This window comes from Tamandua tetradactyla, chromosome 21, assembly GCF_023851605.1.
Source record: "Tamandua tetradactyla isolate mTamTet1 chromosome 21, mTamTet1.pri, whole genome shotgun sequence".
NCBI lineage: Eukaryota > Metazoa > Chordata > Mammalia > Pilosa > Myrmecophagidae > Tamandua > Tamandua tetradactyla.
The window spans coordinates 10098572-10119402 of NC_135347.1; the positions used below are offsets into that span (position 1 = coordinate 10098572).

At 39.6% G+C, this 20831-nt stretch overlaps 2 long non-coding RNA genes across 2 annotated transcripts; one reads left to right on the top strand and one right to left on the bottom strand.

Moving 5' to 3' along the window:
* Positions 1 to 1487: 1487 nt before the first annotated feature.
* LOC143665269 (uncharacterized) lies at positions 1488 to 7080 on the bottom strand. Its single transcript, XR_013166821.1, has 4 exons — positions 6825 to 7080; positions 3896 to 3969; positions 3001 to 3130; positions 1488 to 1610 (listed from the first exon to the last, which is right to left on the bottom strand). It is a non-coding gene; the product is annotated as an uncharacterized LOC143665269 (long non-coding RNA).
* A 3070-nt stretch (positions 7081 to 10150) lies between these two features.
* Positions 10151 to 19700, top strand: LOC143665272 (uncharacterized). The gene is made up of 4 exons (XR_013166823.1): positions 10151 to 10683; positions 14019 to 14118; positions 14714 to 14771; positions 19174 to 19700. It is a non-coding gene; the product is annotated as an uncharacterized LOC143665272 (long non-coding RNA).
* The last annotated feature ends 1131 nt before the right edge of the window (positions 19701 to 20831 follow it).

Genomic DNA, 20831 nt, shown 5'->3' on the forward strand with positions numbered 1-20831 from the left:
AAAAGATGCTTGTCTTGAATCAATAACTCAGGTCTTGGCATAATGATGGATTCGGAAGATGATCTCTTGTAATTTTTCCTGCAATCTGGAAAGAAGGTTGGGTTGACCAGTGGGAGAAGGAGGAGGAGATCTAGTGGCAGGGAAAGTAATAGAATAGATCATTGGCCTTCACCTCTGTGAAGAGAGCCTGTGATCTGCTTTCTCCTGGGCTTGAAACTTTCAAGACAGTTTGGGGTAAGGAGGGAAGTAGTAGAAACCAAAGCTCAGACATACTGTGAATTATTCAAGAGCAGAGGAGTCCTGTATTTTCTTTTCCCAGGCATATCCAAGGATCATACCAGCCTCTGAGAGCATCCACACATTCAGAAGGTATCAGATAGTGGACAGGTTGAGGGAGGTTTCTAAGTTCATGGTCTGAAGGGCAATGACGTAGGCCCCCATGCTGTAGCCTAACACAAAGGGAGCAGCTGAGAGTGCCCAAGTGCCCCACATGGGACACAAAACAGCTGAGAGAAGGCAGCTGGGCTTCATAGGCTCATGGTTAGGCTGAGAAGGACTCAGGAAGAATTGGCAAGCAGAGACCACAGCAGGATTGCAGGCCTCAGCACTGGATTCCATTCTGGAATATTGAAATCCAGCTAAGGCAAGCAGGGAACAGTGAGGGCAGAGATGCCCCAATTCTCCTGATACCAGGGTTCTACAGAAGCTAACCTTCTGGAGAAAAGAGAGGAGAAGGGGAAAACTGAATAAGAACTATGTATTTACCCGAAGGAGTCTGATTGTGTTTGGGGGAATAAACCACCGGGAACAACCAGTTTTACTTGAGTGGACATCCTCAGGTTTTCTGCTCTTGGAGTCTGAAAGCTCTTGGAGTCTGAAAGCTAAGCTGAAATGTTTAGAAATTGAAGAAGCTAGACTTTTCATGCTGAGTTTGTGATAGTAAGATTTATCCCTGTTCTGTAGCAAATATTCTGTTCTGAAACCTTTTAATAGCATTTTATGCAAATGTTCATATCCACTCTTTGCTGTTTCAGTTGGCATTACCTACATACTTCAGTCTGCTCACTGTTCTTTTCACATGGCACCCTTCAGGGGATTGCCAGAAGTACAGGGTCTAGGCCAACTGTGAATCGTGTCATACTGACTCTACTGGTTTGTATGTAATAAGTGGAAATTGACCAAAGTTGGCCTTTTCAAATTATTTATATTTATATGCGATTATTTGATACAACCAAAATATCTAATGTAAAATTATTTAGTCCTTCTAGACTAGGCTGGTTCCAGAGACAGTTTATCAGTCATCTTGCAAACATAGATGTTTGCACGTACACTTGCTCTCATTCTCTCCCTTTCATTTTCTCTCTTTAGCAGATACTTCAGATTAAGTACACTCTTTCACATTAAGTTGTCATTTAAAATTTCTCATCATACATTTGAATGTCCAAAAGGATGTAATTTCCAGTGTTTGTAAATGTTTGCATCTTAAAATAAAACTTTCATATCACTCTTTTAAAAGTGTCCAATGAATGTGAATTCCCCAGTAATTTGATTGCCGCTATCATCCATTTCAAAAACTGCACGAAGAAGCTCTTGCTTCATTTCTTCTTGTCCTAGAAATCATATTTCCATTTAATGTTCTACATAGAAATGTATTCTAATGGGATATCTTTTTTTGTTTGGAAGACTTTCACCTCAGATTTTAAACATTTCCCATGACCTTAATGCTCTAGGATGGGAATATTTTTTGTACATTGAGTTATCATTGCAATTATCAACCATATAAGGCAAAAACATAAATTTATTGCAAATTTTGGTGAATTATTACACATAAAATAAATTTTAGTGGAATGCATCCACGATGGAGTGGATTAGGGTAGATTGTTGAAGTGCCTTGCTTGAAAGAGCATTCATATTATCACTTTTTTCAGCTACATGGAAAAATGCACCAAAATAAAAGTTGGCATGATCAACTTTATTTGATTAAATAAAAAAAGCTCTATTTCAAAAGGAGCAGGGCCAGTATGATCTCAGGTACTTTATTATGAAAATCAGTTTCAGGAATATGCACATAGAGAAGTTAAAAATCTAAGCAATTGGCCACATACTCCTTGAAATGTCTTTGAGTTATGCTCAGGGGTATCTATAACCTACTTTGAAGGCCACTGTTGTATAGTATAGGAAATATTGCAGAGATATGTTCCACCAATATATCACCCTACTTTTAGGCTCACACTTGAGAAAGAGAGATACCAGAACAATTTGTGGTCTACTCTTCAGTCTGGTAATGCAAATTATGGAATTCCCAGTTAGGAACCTGAAGTAAATAATGATTCTGCCATGACTGAATGAGTAAACTCATAGATTTTAAACATGGAAAATATCTGAAGAGCAAGTTATATATGATAGATGACCATTCCTTGAGAACCACCAAAATTCTCAGGTGCCAGGGATTTAGCAAAACTCAGTGAATGTGAAAAGCCAACTTATTTTTAGAGATCTATAAAGATTTGTTCTGATACAAAGCGACTGCATTGTTGAAGTGTAAAATGATCCCAGAAAACACAAGATCTTCTGAGGTCCAAATTAACAAACTGCCATAGCAGATAACAAAGGGAAATCTGAAATGATTTGTTTTAGAAGGCAGAAATACCTTCAGGGAAGGTTATTCCCTCCACACTAGCTAATATATAAGTCAAGTGGTTATGCCAAATGTAAAAGAAATAATGGTCTTAATAGAATTACAGAACCGAACTGCTTTGATGGAATTGGATCAAGAGAAAACAGGAGAAAGACTACATTTGTACAGGGTGAAACATTGTCTTGGAATGCAGTGTCTCATGAAATTTGGCTTTCAAAATGGGCTCAATTTAATCTTGAGAATAATCATTTGAATCGAAAATAAGCCTTTAAAACCTAAAAAGGAATATTAATAGCACTAGGTTGAGCTGCAGATAGTCTACGGTTTTACTGAGATTCTGCAGTGAGCATGATTTTACCCACCTTTTCTAGTTTTCTGGACAGGTATGGTGTCCCTTGTTGCAGCTCTGACAGGTGCACATGCCAGATGACGATGCCCAACCTCTTCCACGAGGTCTCACTTGCAGGTACCTATTCCTTGATAACTTTGCTACTGGACAAAGAATTATACAACAAAGACTGCTGATGACCTTCTGCTTTCACCTTGGTCTCTTGGCAGGTGTGATATACTATTTTAATATAGAAACTGTTATAGAGTGTTAGGTTCTGGAGACTTCAGCAAAATTTTTTGAGGGCAAGTACAAGGGTTTCTCCTGCTTTTCTTTGTGTTCTGTCTTCCTGAAGAGGTATAAATATTTCTGTTTCTTTTTATTCATTTTCTGATAATTATGGTTCTGGTGGTATTTGTTTTAGTTTGTTTTGGTTCTACCTCTAAAGAAGGTGATTGCTTTAAAGTGTTATTTTCTATCCTTGGGAGTTGCTGATAATTGCAAATGATGTCATTAAGTATTTGGAAGGAGAAATAGGTCATTATTTACATTTAAAGGGATATATTTTGAGAAATATTTCTAGATAATAGCTCTAGGCAGTGGTATTTTGTTAAAAAAAACTTGAACCAATATTATATGAACTAAAATTTTATATAACTAAAATTCAGAAGTTAACAAACGAGGGAAAATGTGTTATATTTCCCTAATATTGTCACATTTTTCAGAATCCAGCCTCTTTTTTGTCAATGCTATAAAGATTAGATGAAGTTATTGATCCAACTAGTATTTTACTGTTTAATTGCATGAATATTCCAGCTACATGCCTAACAAATAAATAATCATATTTATATTCAAACTGATTATGAGAGTCTAGATATACTATCTGAATTACTAATATAAAATTTTGCGTATTCACAGCTAAAAATCACCTTAGCAAATAGTCATTAGCACATTTCAGTTGCTCTTGCATTAGGGGCCGCACAGTCCATGATCTCCAGGTACCCTAGAAAACACAAAGGGAATGAGGAGAAGGGTAGGGAGGATGGGAGAGCTTCATATTTAGCAAAGTCCTTACTTAGGGTGAAATGACCTTTCCTATAAATCAGAAGAAAAGTTGTCAGCTGGGTACTTTCTCATTTGCTGCATGCACAGCAGCAGGAAAATGAGCCAAAGCATTCTTTGAAGCAAAACATTACATGTGCTGTAATTCGTTCTTACTGTTGTCTTTTTTTCTCCTAGAAGCTATTACTGAAGATAAATCAGGTAAGGCTCCAATTCATCCCACTTTTCCACGGTCAGTTCCTATTAGCAGCATTTTTATTTTCTTACTTGAAGCACTCTTGCCCTTCTAAGTGACAGGGATTGAGATAAGGTGAGTGTATGCTGAGTTAGCTGCCTTTGATAAGAAAAGGAATGTTCTGCAATATCAAAAACAAGACGAGTCCAGGGCACACTATTCCAGAGGACAGTTGTGAGATACTATTAATTTTTCTAATTGCAAAGAACAGTACTTGGCTGTTTCCGGAAATTCTACCTGTTGGGTTGGAGCCACGAAAATATTTCCAGTACACTCGACGTAAACACAACAATCCTGACCATCTTTTCAGATTCATAGGAAACTGTCAGCAATCTCAGTGACCACAGGACAAATGTACAAAATCTCAGGCTGTCTTCTTCATTCCATGAATTTATTATAATTTGCTGCTTATTTTCATCTGGCTCTTTCCATCTGTCTCACTGTCCAATTTTATTTCTACTGACACCAAACCTGTCTCTGCTAGGTAGGTTGTCCTCTTTTCCAAGTAGTTCACTCGTCATACTCTTCCTGTCCTAGTTTACTAGCAGCTGGAATGTGATACACCAGAAACAGAATGCCTTTTAAAAGAAGGAATTTAAGTTGCAAGTTTATAGTGCTAAGGCTGTGAAAATGTCCCAATGAAAGCAAGTCTATAAAAATGTCCAGATTAAGGCACCAGCAAGAGGTTACCTTCACTCAAGAAAGGCTGATGAAGTTCAGGTTTCTCACTCAACTGGAAAGGCACATGGCAAACATGGCAAACATGGCAATGTCTGCTAGCTTTCTCTCTGGGCTTCTTATTTCTTGAAGATCCTCATAGGGGCATTTTCCTTCTTCATTTCCAAAGGTCTTTAGTGGCCTGAGCTCTTATGGTTCTCGTGGCTCTCTCAAGTTTTTTCCAAAATGCTTCCTATTTTAAAGGATTCCAGTAAACTAATCAAGACCGACCTGGAATGGGTGGAGTCACATCTCCATCTAATCAAAGTTAAAACCCACAACCGGGTGAGTCACATCTCTGTGGAGATAACCTAATGAAGTTTATAACCTATAGTACTAAACAGGGATTAAAAGAAAAGGCTGCCACCACAAGATGGATCAGGATTAAAAGATGGCTTTTCTAGGGCACATTATCCTTTCAAACCGGCACACTTTCCAACTCTTAAGTCTCCACTCCTCTTTTTGCCTGTCCCATCTCCTCCTACCCCCTACCCCAGCTATGTAAATATAATCCTTCCCCCTTCTTCCACCGCTGTACTTGAATGAGCCCAGGGACCCTCTTTTCCTTCCTATCTACTAACTCACTATAAAAATACTCCTAGAGAGCTGCCATTGAATCTTACCCAAAGGGAACTGTAATGAGATGTCATGGTAACAGCCAACATTAGATTTTTCACTTATCCTCCTTAGGTGCCCATTCTGTCTTTGAAATCATGTCCTTGAATCCTGTAGCCCTACTTCAGCAATCCATAAATAGAGAGAGCAACTCAATGATACACTCCTTCTAATGACCCTTAATTCCTAGGGCAGTCGTTTTGCTTATGTTTTCCTGGTCCTAATTTTCAAGTAATATTTATTAAGAGTATTCATGTCCTGAGCTGAGCAAGATGCTTAGCAGTTACAAGAAAATTAAGCACAAGTCTTGTCTCCTAGGAACTCTCACATCTCATTCCCGTGAGTATGATATTTGTGGTTGGCGAAAGACAAGAGCAGTTCTTCAAGGACCCTGTCTGTGGTCTGGGTGGCACCTGGAAGCTCAGGGTGCTGTGTTCAGCGTATGGGGATTGGAGACCAGCAGAACAGCGATGGTCACTGAGCTGCAGGTAGAAAACCGTAGTCTCCCCTCTTTCAGCTGGTGGCTGGCAGGACTTCTAAGATTCCCTTCACTGTTAGGCTCTCTTCTGTCCATGAGTGGGCCTGTAGAATGTAAACTTCTGCACCGTGTGCTTTGGCAGAGGATTATATTACTTTTGAATTCCTCTCTCATTTGGGAATTGGCATAAACTTTTAATAGAGTGGGATTAAAAGAATAATACAGCTAACATTTGTTGAGTGCTTATTGAGTGCTGCCATTTGTTAGCGTTATTTAATTTAATCCTCATGATGACTGAAGGGGAAGCTGAGGCACAGGGAAGGTAAGGTTTTAGCCCAAGATCACTTAACCACTAAGCAGTGGAGCCAGGATCTGTCCCAATCAAGCTAATCCCAGAGCCCATGCTTTTACCATGGAGGGCTCTTCCTACCTATCTAGTTGGTTCTTGGAATCAGTTTAGTAACTTAGACATGCCAGGGCCAGTACCTGTGCCAGTCTCTGGTACTTCCTCCCCAGTTGCTGGAGGTACAGCTATCACATTCCACATCTGAGACAAAGAAGAAGGGGGAAGGCTGGTACCATCAGATTTTCCCTTAGGTCTTGCTGGCTAGATCTATCTCACATGGCTACCTCTAGTTACAGAAGAAACTGAGACAGTGAGTGTTTGGCTCTTGTAGCCCATATAATAGATGTGGGGTGAGACAACTGCCAGTGTCTTCCACCCCAGTGATTCAACTGAGGTCTTTCTTACTTAGCTTTGGGGGAGGTGTTGAGAAAGGATGGTCTCTTCCAATAAACATTGATATTCCTTCAACCAGTCTTTTGCTTCCAGTGCTGGTGGTGCTAGTTCACCTGCAATACTGTTCACTAAGTCCTGTGTGTGTGTGAGTGTGTGTGTGTGTGTGTGTGTGTGTGTGTGTGTATGTGTGTGTGAGAGAGAGAGAGAGAGAGAGAGAGAGAGAGGCATGTGGAGGGGGGAGAGGAAAAGGGAGATGGAAAGCAATGTGGGGTGGAATGGAACTGTGACCACATAATACAAATTCTCTGCCCTGAGAATGTGGTTTGCTTGTTGTATTTATTCTCAACTGTGGACCTTGGTAATCAAAACCAAGACCAAAGGAAAAACACTATTAGATCCTGTTAAGAACCTGGTGCTATTCTGTGACATCTGTAATGGTGCAGTGTAAAATAACAGGGCTTATGACCCGTTTAAAGGCAGAATATTTCATATGTGAGTGGAAGGGGCTGGTTATAAAAGTAAGACCTTCTTTTTTTCATCCCCACTTCCACTCAAGTAAGGGATTCATTTGATGTCAGGATTGTGTAATTGCTGTCAAAATGAGATTCTTTTTCTCCGAGTTCCACTGAAGTCTGAAAGACTGAGAACAGAATGATAACCCTCCATATTCCAATGTGAGTGCCAGATCACCCATGCAGAGGAAAATATAAGAGATTGGGGCCAAATAAGAGAGGATGGTTCCCTAGTAAAAAAGATTGTTAGAGAGCTGTGGCTTTGTGGTCCCTTGCCCCATGTCATGCTGCCTTCTTCTCAAGACAAGAGAGAGACAAGAAGGATAACTGTGAATACATGATGTTGGGTGAAATAAGCCACTTATATGGAATAACTAGAATATGCAAAGTCATAGAATCAGAAAGTAGATTACAGGTTACCAGGGGTTGGGGGGAGGGGAAATGGGGAGTTAATACTTAAAGGACCAGAGTTTCTGTTTGGGGTCATGGAAAATTTTGGTAATGGATGGTGGTGACGGTAGCACATCATTGTAAATGTAATTAATAGCACTGAATTTTGTACTTGAAAGTAGATAAAATGGGAAATACATATGTATATATTTACTCCAATAAGAAAAGAGGGGGGGTTGCTCTAAGAAGTTTTTTTGGCAGAATTTATAGCCTCCTTGTGGAGTTTGCAGGGACATCAAGGATGGATGCTTAGCATATTCCTGAGAAATCTAAAGGTTAGAGGAGGTGGTTGGACCTGCGTGCCTGGCAGCAATGTCCCCTTTGCCCAACAGGAAAGGTGCACTGGAAGCCCACTTCCGTCTTCTAATTGCACAACCCAATGTCAGAGTTTTCTGGAGGTGAGCTGGCCTAGATGTAGCTAGACTTGGACTCTACCTAAGAGGCTCATTTGGATTTGACCACCTGAGGTTTATGTGAGAAGGCTCTTGGGGGCAGAAGTGGAGAGGGTCAGAACAGGCCAGCTGGAGAAGACATCATTCACATTCAAGGATGGAGAGTCACCCTCCAAAGGGCCCATGAAGCAAAGAGTCAGGGTATAATTTTCCAAATGTCAGAGTCACCCTCCAAAGGGCCCATGAAGCAAAGAGTCAGGGTATAATTTTCCAAATGTCAGATCACAAAAGAACCAGCCATGCTAAGACGAACACTTTTTCCCAGTGCTTTTCTCTTCGGCTCAAACATGGAAATGTTAGAAACCTTGGCTATGGACTAAGGGAGGAGGATAGGGAGAGTCAAGTAAGTAAAAAGAGAAGCATTTCAACAGCCTCCTTCCCCCATTGCATGTTTCTGGGTCTAAAAAATAACACACAGCAGAGCAAAGGGACTCTAAATTAGATCAGAGCCTAAGTCTGTTTTGTTCTTTTGCCTAAACCAGACTAAAGAAAAAATAATGGATCTGCCAGACTTTATCCAAGAGACAGGGAAGAATGAATCTGTGGATAAGATCTGAATAGATAATAAATGAAAGAATAGGTTGTTTTCTGCTTGTACCCTCTGGTGTCCAACATGTGCCACAAAACAACTGCAGTTGTTACTGTCCAGTTCCTGGTATATCAGTGCAGAATAGCTGGGCTGCTTTTGATAGGGAAAGTCCTAGGTAATCTTTAAAAACATATTTAACCAGTTTTGGCTAGGGTGAAACTTCCATGCATGCAGGATGCTATAACTGCACCCTTCTTCATGATTTTAATTCCATGTTAGAGCACATTAGAGCAGAGTGCAAGGACATTCTAGCCTGGTTCTCCTACTAAACCCCTCACCTACACTTGGTCCCTGTCATCCTGGTTTAATGGCATGTAGACCCAAGGCATTGGAGTGTGCCAACTTTGCTTCTGTTAGTGTTCTCCAGGATAACTTCTATAAACAATACTTCTGTTCTGCTTTTTACATCTTCTCTTCTTACCCTTAATTGTCTCTTCCAGCCATTGCCTGAAGTGTTTTCTGGATACAACAGTGGGGATTGGGGTGAGAGTTGGTATCAATGTTAGGAACCATATTCAAAGCCACAGTCAGGGTGGAAGATGAATTTCCCTTTCCACTCTTGTTATGGGCTTTATTGATGCAATAAGAAGGGACAGTATGGGAAAAATTGAGGTCAGCACAAAAGGAGATTTGTTTTTTGCTCAAGTAGTGGCTACATCTCAGAATAAGACTGACTCCCCTGTTTTCAAGCTGTACTTTTTGGAGAAAAGAGATTGATTTAGTGAGTCATTTGTGAAATCCATTGAAACGTGCATTTGTAGGCTCAGAACAGTGCAACGGATTGATCCTGACTTAATGCAGTTCTACAATGCTTGCTGAAGCAATCGCCGTCAAAAGGCTACGCTAGCAATGCTGAAAAGCTGCGGGTTGAATGGGCTTCAACTTTCCTCAGCACTGAGCCAGAAACTCCTCATTTGTTTTCCTTTGCTGAGAATCACTTCATGCTATTCAGACAAGGTGACAACCATGCCTGAAGAAGTTCTGTTAAGCCAATTTGCCTCAGGAGTGTGGGTACAGATTTTAGAAGAAAGTTATAACAGATGAGAGGTTATTTCCCCGGCACAACAGACCAGTGACCAAACATTTGAGTTATTTCAAAAAACAAAAGCCACTCTCATTCGCTTTCTATTGCTCACAGCTGTGTGGCCTGGGCCAGTTATTTAACCTGACAGGCCCTCAGCTGCCTCACTTGTAAAATGGTAGAAGGCGGGCTAAAAGTCTGACTTCTGTGATGGAAAGTCAGTGGGGAAACATGGGTGATTTTAATGTGCTATGGGTCTGACTTTGTGATGTCACGAACAAGCCTTGGTAGGCTGAAGGAATTCTAACCGCCAGGCCTGGGCATCTGAAGACACAGCTAGGAGTCAGCACTCTTGCTGCCATCCTTGCTTCTCACTATTCACTCACAAAATGACCAGCACTAGATTCAAATTCCTTATTCAAAGAAACTGAGCGAAGAACATTTTATTTTGGTATTGTAAATAGATCATGGATTTATTTCAATACAATGTTGAAATATTTCTATTAATGGTCTTAAATGGAATTATATAATCAGATTCAACCCATTATTTCTAGCTGTGTCAAGGCCGTGTGTATAATTGGTTATAGTTAATGAACATGTTACTGCCCTGAAAGGTTTTATTGATATTTTGGGCACAGGTGGACAAGGAAGACTCCCTTTACTGTGCTTGGTTTTATGGTGAGTGGGGGAGAATGAAGAAGAGAATGTGACTTCTAAAAGAGTTACAAGAGACTTGGAGATAAGACCTATAAACAAGAAAGAGTTAGACAAGAAACAAGGGAGATTTGTCCTCAAGCAACATGAGGCTCCTCAGTATGGTGGGCCTGGACAAGGACTGAGCGGATATGTAAGTGAAAAGTTCTTAAATGCCTACACTCACTGAATATAGTATAGGGTTTATCTGGTAAATGTTATTTTCTCCTGTCGCTCTGCCCATCATGAGAACCAAATTCAGACTGCTCAGTCCAGGTCTAGAAGACTGTACTTTAATCCTCCATGACACTATGTGGATAAGATGAAGTGCTCTCTGTGTGCTTGATATTCACCTGGTTCTTCCCCTATTATATTTCTTATTCTTTTTGTCCCTCTTTGCGAGCATCTGTAAGCTCCATGAAGGCAGGGGTCAGATCCAATTTGCCTGCTACTGTTTTCCCAATGACTGGCACCTGTAGGGCCTTAATAGATATTTATTGAAGAAAAGATTCATCATAAGAATAATAATTATCTGCTACTCTTGAAAGACTGAAGTTCCCATTCCAGTTTCAATGTTTTACTTCGACTTGACCTCTCTGTTGTCATATTCCACTTCTTCCTTGTTAGAAGGAACTTATCATATGCTATTTATTCATTCAACACAAAAAGATTTTGCTTTCTCTATGTGGCAGGAATAGTTCTGGGTTCTGGGTTTAGAGGGGTGTAAAGGATAGGCAAGATCCTTGTCTGGGACATACATACCAGGGGAGAGAGACAGAAACTAAATAAGAAACAAAGGCATTTCAGATAGTGCTGCATGGTATAAAAAACATAGCAGCATAATGCCCTGGAGATGGATGAAGTGGGTGGTGAGGGAAGGCACCAGGAGTTGATATTTGATTTGCTCTCTGATGATGAGAAGGAGCCAGCCATGTAAATATGTGGCAGCGGGGAAATCTGAGCAAGAGTAAGGACCAGAGATAAGGACAGGCTTTGAGTGTTTGAGGACCAGAAAAAAGGCTGGGTGGCTGCGAGAAAGTGAGTGAGAGTAAGTTTAAGAGGACAAAGCTGTGGTTGTAGATGAAGGTCAGATCATTTAGGGTCTTATAGGCCAGATATATCAGCCAGAGTCCTGGCAGGAAATCAAGGACATAATCAAACTGGGCAATTTGGATAGAGTTGTGATGTGGGCAGGGTTTGGGAAAGGCTACAAGAGTCAGAACCCCAGGTCTGGCAAAAGGAAGTGGGCAAGGGAGGTGCAGCTTCTGACTACGGAGGGATGCAACTAAACCACAGTGACCCAGCAGGGTGGAGGCTGGGGAAAACTGGATCTTCCTTCCTCTTCATCTTTCAGGTCTCCCATAGCTGCCTTCCATTGGCCAAATCAACTCCAGCAGACAGGCGCAGCATCCACTGAAGAGGCCTATAGGGCAATCTCCCAGGGCTCGCAGGAAAATAGCCAGCTCACCTCGGTGACAAGTTCGGATTTTATCCTAAGAGTAATGGAAAGTCATTGGGGGATTTTGATAAAGGAAGTGATGTGTTCTGCTTTAGGTTTTGAAGGAATTTCTCTGGCTGCTCTGTGAAGACTTGACTATAAGAGACTATCAGAAGACGACTAAAGTGGAAGCAGGCAGCTCTGATAGGAAACCACTGCAGTGGTCCCTGGCTGCCACCCACCCGCTGCACAATAGGCTTCATAACTGCAAACCAGCACATGGCCCTCCTGGCATGGTAAACCTGGTTGACCATCCACTCAGGACTGCATTCTCTCTCATGTAAAACTACCCCTTGTAGCTGGTTGTTCCTGTGTGAGGAGGGTCCTGTAGTGTGTTTGAGGAGAGGCTTGGTTACTAGGGAGTCCTTTGGTGAAGTACAGCTTATTTCCTTAGGCTCTTTGCTCTTGTTTTTGTTTTATAGCATCATGACAATCTGCACCATTCTTGGGGCCTGGTGTCTGTACCTTTTCTTTAGTGAAGGAAAATTGTATCTGTAAGAAACTTTCTGAGAAAGTTTCATAACATGTCGATTATCTTTGGAAGAGAATATATATGTATATGCATATGTACATGTGTGTATTTGTGGGGAGTGGATGGGGGGGCGGGAAGAGGAAGAAGAAAGAATGTGAATGCTTTGAAACATTTTGTTGAAGTCAGCTTATTTCCCATGATGTCATCTAGAAAATGTCCTAAGGTGTACCCTTCTCAAGCTGAGAATGAAGGTGAAATTCCTGAAACTTAAAAATAAAAAGAAGGAAAGTTTCCTTTCCCTTTGTGTTACATGTTTTGGGCTTAACAATCTGAGATTTTGAGATGTTATATGTACCTTCTAATGTTGTCTACATTTCGGATCTTAAATGGGGAGGTCATGCTAAAAATCTATAGTAAGAGTATGAATGTTGAGTCAAAACACAATTTAACTATTGCCTCCAACTTTTGAGCATAGGGCTTTTTAAGGTAAATGCATATTGTAAATTTGATAGTGCATTTTTATTGTTGGCTAAAATTTTGATAACATGGTATGGAATTTGGAAATAAAGTGTTTTAGTTTTCTAGTAATATTAGGGAAGTTATGTTTAAAACTAAGTTACAAGTTTCCAAATTGAAGTTTCTAAAGAATAAATAAAATGGTAATGATGGATAATGTTTTAATACTTTGTTATAGGTATATTGATCTAAATTATTCAAGATGTCTTTGAATCATTAGTTAGTATTCAAGGGATGACTATCATGTAATGAGAAGGCTTTTAACAAACTCATTAAAGCGCATTCAATTGACAAAAAATAAATTGAATGTGGACTATTTGTAAGGCACAATGAGGGAAACTAAAATGCATAAGACACAGTTTCTGCCCCTAAGGAGTTTATATATTGTAATAATTTTTGCACTTCAATATAATCTCCTTGGGAAGCTATCATCTTTTCCCAGTGAGATCACGCCTGCTAAACATTTAGGAGCTTCTTCTTTGGAATTGTCTTCAGAGCCAATTTAACACATTTGCACTTGTGTGTGCATGCAAACGCACATGCAAATTTACTCTCACTCTCACTGTCATTTATTTAGAATCGGGGTCAGCAAAATATAGCCTATAGGTCAAATCTAGCCTGCTACCTGTTTTTGTATGGCTTGGGAGGTGAGAATGTTTTTTTTTTTCTTCATTTTTAGATGGTTGAAAAGAATCAAAAGAAGAATAATGTATTCTGACACATGAAAATTTTATGAAATTCAAATTTCAGTTTCCATAAAAAAAAGTTTTATTGAACACAGCAACATCTATCCATTCACTTATTGTTTATGGCTACTTTTATGCTACAATGATAAAGCTGAGTAGTTTCAACAGAGACTTTATGGTCCAAAAAACCTAAAATATTTACAATCTGGTTCTTTATAGAATCATGTCTTACTTTTGGTTCACAAAAAAGGATTCTTCAAATGGATCGCTTTCCTTCTTCCTCAGATTTGATTCTGAATTACTTTTTTTTTTTTTAGCTTCCAAAATCAAGCAGCCTAAGATCAAAGATTTCATCTCACCATTCAAGGGAATCTGATTCAGGCTTTGAAGTCAATCCCCAAAGAGTTACCAAACACAGTGAGCAGTGGTTATGTTTTCACCACACAGTAAGGAGAGACTCCTGAGTTAGTTCAAATATTAAGAACAGGGAGAAGGAAAAGCCATCTCAATGGTCCCTCTATAAGGCCTCTCCAAAGAATGGGACAATGTTTAAATCCAACTGAAGCATACGGTTCACTCTTCTTTGACCAAGTATCTTCCCTGTGGGTCTCTGCGTTTCAGCTGTGTCTCCTTTGATTCTCCCTCTGAGGCTTCTGACAAACATCTCTTCTATATTCCCCATCCTATGGCTTCTGTTGATTAGTGGCTTCCATTGCCCGTTGCCTCTACCTGTTCTCCACTTTTCTCTTCTATCCCTCCTGGGTCTCCCATTCAGATAGCCTAAGAAGGAGGATCTTACAGGGTTTGTCAGTCACTATCCAGTAGTGTATGCCTTTGATGTGGAGTGCTTGAGCTGGATCTCTTCACTGTTAGCATGACAATCCATAGATGACTGGCAGGGAAAGAGAGAAAAAGCAGGCCTAAAAATGTGACCTTTTACTCTGTTTGGGGAATGTTTGCTCTTGAGGACTCATCTGTTGATTTCTTGATCTTTTAATATGCACTGGTTTAGGAACATCCATGTGCTGAGAATACTGCTCAGAATGACAGTTCTCTCCAATATTGATGAGGTAAGTAGCCAAAGGGCATCATTTTATTAAATACAATGAAAAAATATCAGTCATTGGCCACTCACTGGAAGCTGACCATAAAATAGTCTAAGAGGAAAAGCAATTGAGTCATCAGGCATTATTCAGATAAATTGAAAGGGGAGAGTAAGTCATGTGTGGCAAGTTTGAAATAGTCAATGACTGCCAAGCTGGACCCTTAAGTTGGAGCTAAGTATATTTTATCCTGAGGCTATTGCATATCTCCAGTTTTATCTTCTTGCAATAAAAAACTTTTTTATTAAGTTCACTGGTGTATGCAAAAGTCCTCATTTGATATTTAAGAAATTTGAAACTTTAAAATAAACCATGTTACTAGAATTAAAATTGAAAACAATAAACACACAAAAAACCATAGGACTATACAAGACACACAGTGATCCCTTATGTGTAAACCATGGAATATAGCTAATAGTATAAATAGAATAATGTTCTTCTTCAGTTGTAACAAATGCACCATACTAATGCAAGATGTGAATAATAGGGTGTGAGGGGTATATGGGAACTCTGCATGATTTTTCTTTAAACCTACAACTTTTCTAAGAAAAAAATAAAACATACCTTGCCCACTAAAATACAATAAACCATCCAAATTTTCAAAGCTCCAAAATTATATATCTATCTCCTGGCCCCAACCCTTTCTCTTGTTGGGACTTACATGATCCACTTTTCTCCCATTGTTTTATTTAGAAAGGTTAAATACAGTTATAGTAAACTAGAAGATAACAAGACACTTGTTCTAGAGGAAGTTTTCTCTGCTCTAGATAAGGAGTAGAATGCATAGAATCAAAAGTGATCTCAACCCCTGGACACCCACCCTCATGATGCCGTACCATGGGAATCAATCATTATCTACTTCTCTGTGGCAATCACGTACATCTTTCCTGAAAACCTAGAGAGACCCATTGTGGTATGAATGGGATGCTCTGGAGAACTTAGCTCCTTTTATTGCAGGATTGACTTAGCTCTAGCTCTGGGAAGTAAAGGAGGTAAAGGCTATAGCCATGAAGACTTTGATCTTGGCACTACTCCAGTATAAAAAGGCCATGACAGAATGGAATGATTTCTAAATGTTGTGTTAGTTAATTTTTTAAATAAAAATTAACTAATTAATTAATTAAAAAAAAAAAGACCATGACAGGATAACTTGAACATAATTAAAAGTAGGATGTCCACCAGGATTACTTGCATAATATGAGTTAAGAATTAAAATGTTTCTTAGTGTTGTGGCAGAATGTTCTAGTTTGCTAGCTGCCGGAATGCAGAAAGAAACAGAATGGCTTTTAACAAGGGGAATTTAATGAGTTGCTAGTTTACAGTTCTAAGGCTGAGAATTAAAACAAGTCTATAGAAAAGTCCAATCAAAGGCACCCAGGGAAAGATACCTTGGTTCAAGAAGGCCGATGAAGTTCAGGGTTTCTCTCTCAAGTGAGAAGGCACATGGCGAACACAGTCAGGGTTTCTCTCTCGGCTGGAAGGGCACATGGTGAATATGGCATCATCTGCTAGCTTTCTCTCCTGGCTTCCAATTTCATGAAGCTCCCTGGGAGGCGTTTTCCTTCTTCATCTCCAAAGGTCACTGGCTGGTGGACTCTCTGCTTCGTGGTGCTGCAGCATCCTCTGCTCTCTCCAAATCTCTCTGAATCTCTCCTCCTCCAAAATATTTTCTCTTTTATAGGACTTTAGAAACTAATCAAGACCCACCCAAATGGGTGGAGACATGTCATCCCTTAATCCAGTTTAACAACAATTCTTGACTAAATCACATCAACCAGGGAGATGATCCAATCACAGTTTCAAACATACAGTATTGAATAGAGATTATTCTACCTTTATGAAATGGGATTTATATTAAAACATGGCTTTTCTTAGGGGGCATACTTCCTTTCAAACCAGCACACAGAAGTAGATATGTGCATTGAGGGAACAGTGGATGTGCTGGTTTGAAACTGTTGTGTACCCTAGAAAAGCCATGTTCTTTAATCCTGATTTAATATTGTGGGGTGGAAACCTTGATGGGATTTTTTCCATGCAGATGTGACACAACCAATCGTAGGTGTGACCTTTTGATTAGATGGAGATGTGACTCCACCCATTCAAGGTGGGTTTTGATTAGTTTACTGGAGTCCTTTAAGAGAGGAGACATTTTGGAGAGAGCCAACAGGAGACCTAGACATTGGGAAATGCAGAAAGAAAATACAGGAAAGCTTTTTTAAATAAGAAGCCAAAGGACCAGCTGATGCCAGCCACATGCCTTCCCAACTGACAGCAGTGTTCTGTACCCAATGGCCTTTCTTGAGGAAAGTTCTCTTTCCCTGGATGCCTTAGTTTGGATATTTTTATGGTCTTAAAACTATAAATGTGTAATTTAATAAATTCCCTTTATGAAAGCCATCCCATACAGTTATATTACAATTCACTAGAATTTCACAAACCAATACAGTGGGGAAAAGAGATCCTTCATACATTCTTTTATGAAATATATATTGATCTTTTTATATAAAGTCTATCCTTATTATTCATGGATTCTTTATTTGCAAATTTGCCTACTTGCTAAAATTTATCTGTACCTCAAATCAACACTTGCTGTGCTTTCATGGTAATTCATAGACATGCTCAAAGTGGTGAAAAATTTTAATGTCCTGGTATACACATTCCCAGTTGAGGTTGAATGAATTGACACTGTCTTCTTGTTTCAGCTCTCACACTGTAAATAAGTGTCCTTTTTGTGATATATTTAAAGCCACATTTTTTGCATTTTTTGGTTTTTGGTTGTTGGTGATTTCACTCTTTAAAATAGCCTACAACCATAGTGCTGAAGTGCTGTCTATTGTTTCTAAGTGCAAGAAGGCCATGATGAGCCTTATGGAGAAAATAAATGTGTGAAATAAAGTTCCTTCAGTCATGAGTTATAGTGCTATTGGCCATGAGTTCAATGCTAATGAATCAACAATGAATATTAAATACTGTGCCCTTAAACAAACACACATAAAACAAGTTTATGTATTGACCAGTAGACAAATGTTGAGACCAGAGACTGACAGGTACCTAACCATGTATTTCCACTTGGAGCAATGTTTCAGTATTTGCTAATTCAGTGTTTGCAGTGATTTTATAGAACACAACTATTGAGAACAACAAAAATTGACTGTTATTATCATTCCCCTTTTTTCACTATTCTCCTTTTAGCTGACTTTGCTTTTGCCATTATATGGTCAATTTGCCTCAAACCATAGGTTGGACTTTGACCTTCCTAGATTACCACCTTCTGCCCCCCCAATTAGTTACCACCTAACTATTACTCTTCGTGAGAACATGAAAAAGAAAAAACAAAACAATTCATCTTAGCCATACCTGTTTGTGTCTTTAGGAACATAGTCAGAATCAACTGTCATGGTAAAGTTTGATGCCTGCATTATAGCACAGCCTAATAGCATGATGGTTGAAGCTAATTAACCCATCCTAATGAGAGACAGAAGAAAGAAGCACATTTTGGCATTCCAGACAGTTTTGAGCCTCAGGATGATTGTAGAGAGAATAAGATATTTTGAAAGTATATAGTGATCTCTGCTCAAGTGATAATAGCTGGCACCAACTTGATAAATCAAGGAATTTTACAAGAAATATAAGCTGCACACTTCCTGTGAAACACAGTCGACTAATATAATTAGGGATTATATTAAAAACACTCACTACTGTCAAGTCAACATACTGCCTAGTTGACCTTTTATAAATGGGTGAAAATAAGTTTAGCAAAACCCAGCAAGATGTACTGAAAAAGAGGCTGGAGATGAATGGTAGGAGGTCTGAGCAATTCTACTAGCTCAGCCAATTGGCAATGATCGCTGCACTCCCTCAGGCCCTGGGAGAAGCGTGGCTGCCCACTGTTGAGCCTGGTGATTGCTGGAGGACACTTTATTGACTCTATTTGCTGTTTGAGTGTATTTCTCTCATGAGCTTTAACAATAATGCCTATGAATCTGAACCTTGTGATGGAAGAAATGGTCTCTGGCCTTGACAATAAGTGCTTCAGCTTTGCTCAGTATTTGTTTTCTGCCAAAGCCATGGCCTTGATGCCCTGCAGTATTAGTCTTGCAGCCAGAGACCATTATCCAGGCAGCACATCGCCATTTCCTTGAGTATTATCTCTTTTAAATATTTTTCACTGAGAATAGCCATTTTGAGATGATTATACTGTAGTCAACATCTTTCTGTGGGAGCCATAAGCAATTTTGTCAGTATATGTCTAGTTTCAGTCCCTTGTTCTTTTATTTCCCCACGGAAGGCATACATGCTGGGCTGGTCTTTCTCTAGCAATTGGGTACAATTCTTTAATCAGCGTTCACTTTCCTTTTTCCTCCTCCAGAAGTTATCCAAGAATGATCGTTGAATTTTGTTCAATAGTTCTGCATATGTTTCTCAAATGTGAACAAAAGCCCAGTACTTCAACTGAACAGAGAGCTCACAGAATTCTTGAGTAATCTCCCAGTAGACCGAAATCCAATGGCAATGGAGCCAAACTCTCAAGAGGAAATGGCACGAAGGCTGCCCCATCTTTCCCTGTGGCCTGGTAATGAGGCCCATTATTTACGTGCCCTCTTTGCTTGCTGAAACTGCAGTGTTTTTGCTTTCACTTTGGGTCTTGCCCCACATTGTGCCCCTCTCTTGAGGCACTTGTCGATTTGCTTTTAAAATAATGAAAGATACTATGGCACCGCTCATTGGTGATACGACTCTCAAACTGCCTACAGATTGCCGAGTAAGTGAAATGTTTTGACAGAGAGAAATATGTGTTGTCAACATTGTTTTACCCATGGTTGAGAAGGGAAATTGAAACTGTACTTCATCAGGGTTCAGATGTTGATGGCAGAATGATGTCCTCAAAACAAATGACTACAGGCCATTTTGTTTTCCTTTATGCCTCATTCTTCTCTAATGAAATGCCCAATTAAAAACATAGCTCATGTGCTTTATAGAAAGCTTAGAAAGGATTCTGGGAAGTACCAGTGACAGGAGCAATCTTTCACCACAGAAGAAAATCATAGCACGGTTCTAAGGAAGCAATGTATTGTGACCTTCAGTGCCCTGTGTAGAAGTTTTAAAGGAGAGTTTAAATGAATATAACCTTTCAAGATAGGAAGGGTGTGTGTGTGTGTGTGTGTGAGTGTGAGCGAGAGTAAGAGAGTGATACCTCAAATAGCAGACATTGCTGGAAATAGAGACCAAAAAAAAACAGAGAGAGAGAATCTTTAGTAAAATGATACTAGTAAGACAACTTGACAACTTGTGAATTTATCTTTGGGAGTAATGGGGAATGGGACTGTAGAATTGTGTGTTGTCTCTAAGCAAAATGAAGGTTCTCTGTTTCCCTGGCAGGCATGGTCCTGTCAAGAACTTGTTCTGAGTGGGACCATGTGCAGCTGATAGAGCCCTGCTGACCATTATCTGCACATGCAGGTGTAAGCTTTTCTTTTATTTCCTTGCTTAAAGACCAACCTTTATAAGAAAACAGGTTGACAGCTTTGCCTTTCTTGAGAATCTCTAAAGGAAACATTTTTCTTGTCAATCTTCTTTCATGAGATGTGCAAGAGTAAAGAAAGCAGATATTGGTTTTGGGAATAGGTTTGACGTTTAACTTGCATTTAGCAGCCAATATTGTCTTGAACACATGGCATGTGCAGGAGCATCTGCTAATGGTCATTATGGGTCATACGGAGATGTAGGAAGCAATGCTCCTGTCCTGAAGCAGCTTAGCCATCTTTACTTTAAAAATTAATTGCCTCAAGCAGGCCACAGTGGTGCAGAAAGCAGAGTTCTTGCCTACCATGCCAGAGACCCAGGTTCGATTTCTGATGCCTGCCCATGCAAAAAAAAAAAAAAAAAAAAAAAAAAAAAAATTACCTCTATAAACAAGCTATATGGGTGCAGATAAAGTAATAAGACAATTTGTATGGGTTGAACTTCCTTGCATAATGTATTTTGAGAGATCTGGAAATAAGCAGATCTGGACTTAAAAACTGACTC